Source organism: Rhinopithecus roxellana, chromosome 7 (assembly GCF_007565055.1).
Source record: "Rhinopithecus roxellana isolate Shanxi Qingling chromosome 7, ASM756505v1, whole genome shotgun sequence".
Taxonomy (NCBI): domain Eukaryota; kingdom Metazoa; phylum Chordata; class Mammalia; order Primates; family Cercopithecidae; genus Rhinopithecus; species Rhinopithecus roxellana.
The window spans coordinates 125,109,439-125,110,509 of NC_044555.1; the positions used below are offsets into that span (position 1 = coordinate 125,109,439).

The 1,071-nt window shown below is 33.0% G+C and overlaps 1 non-coding gene across 1 annotated transcript; it reads right to left on the minus strand.

Annotated features, from left to right (window-relative positions):
* Nucleotides 1-344: 344 nt before the first annotated feature.
* Nucleotides 345-451, minus strand: LOC115898818. The gene has a single exon (XR_004058483.1). It is a non-coding gene; the product is annotated as a U6 spliceosomal RNA (small nuclear RNA).
* Between the last annotated feature and the right edge of the window lie 620 nt (nucleotides 452-1,071).

Sequence of the window (1,071 nt, forward strand, 5' to 3'; positions counted from 1 at the left end):
ACTTGAGAGATTTCTTTGTATATTCTCATAGTAGAGTCTTATGAGACTTACAATTTGCAAACACTTTCTCCCATTATATGGGTTGTATTTTCACTTTGTTGATAATATTTTTTGAGGCACAAATATTTTTACTTTTAATTAAGTCCAATTCTTATGTTTTTTCTTTTGTTTCTTCAGCATTGGGTATCACACTTGAGAAATTGTTGCCTAATCCACAATCATAATTATTTACATTTATGCTCCTTTTTAAGAATTTTCTTTTTAAAACTTTTATTATTTAAAAAATAATAACAGTAGTAAGAACAGAGCAAGCTCTTATTCCCTGTCCCTACACCCAAAATCCCCAAAATACGGAATGCATCACAAATTATTGTGTCATCCTTGCTTAAGGGCCATGCTAATCTTCTCTGTATCGTTCCAATTTTAATATATGTGCTGCCGAAGTGAGCACTCCTTTAAAGAATTTTCTGGTTTTAGATACCACATTTAGGTCTTTGATCCATTTTGAGTTAATTTTTCTGTATAGTATGAGGTGGGGGCCAAATGCATTCTTCACATGTGGATATTCAGTTGTTCCAGAACTATTGGTTGAAAAGACTTTTTCCCTATTGAATGATTGTGGCATCCTCATAAAAATCAGATTTCCATCGATGTATGGGCTGATTTCTGGACCCTTGTTCTGTTCTAACACTGTATATTTCTATGCTTATGGCAGGACCATAAGGTTGTGATTACTGTAGTTTCGTAGAGGTGTTGTGTTGTAAGTTTTGAAATCAGAAACTGTGAGTTCTTCTACTTTGTTCTTTTCCCAGACTTTTATTTTTTTTTGGACATTCAGGGTCCATTGCAATTCCATATGAATTTTAGGATCAATTTGTTCATTTCTGCCAAAAACAGCATCTAGTATTTTTATACGCCTTCCATTTCAACTGTAGATCAATGAGGACTATTGCTATCCTAACAATGTTAAGTATTGTTGTTCATGAAACTGGTATGGTTTTCCATTTATATAGGTCTCCTTTAATTGCTTTAGACAGTATTTGTTAGTTTTCAAAGTACTAGTCTTGCACT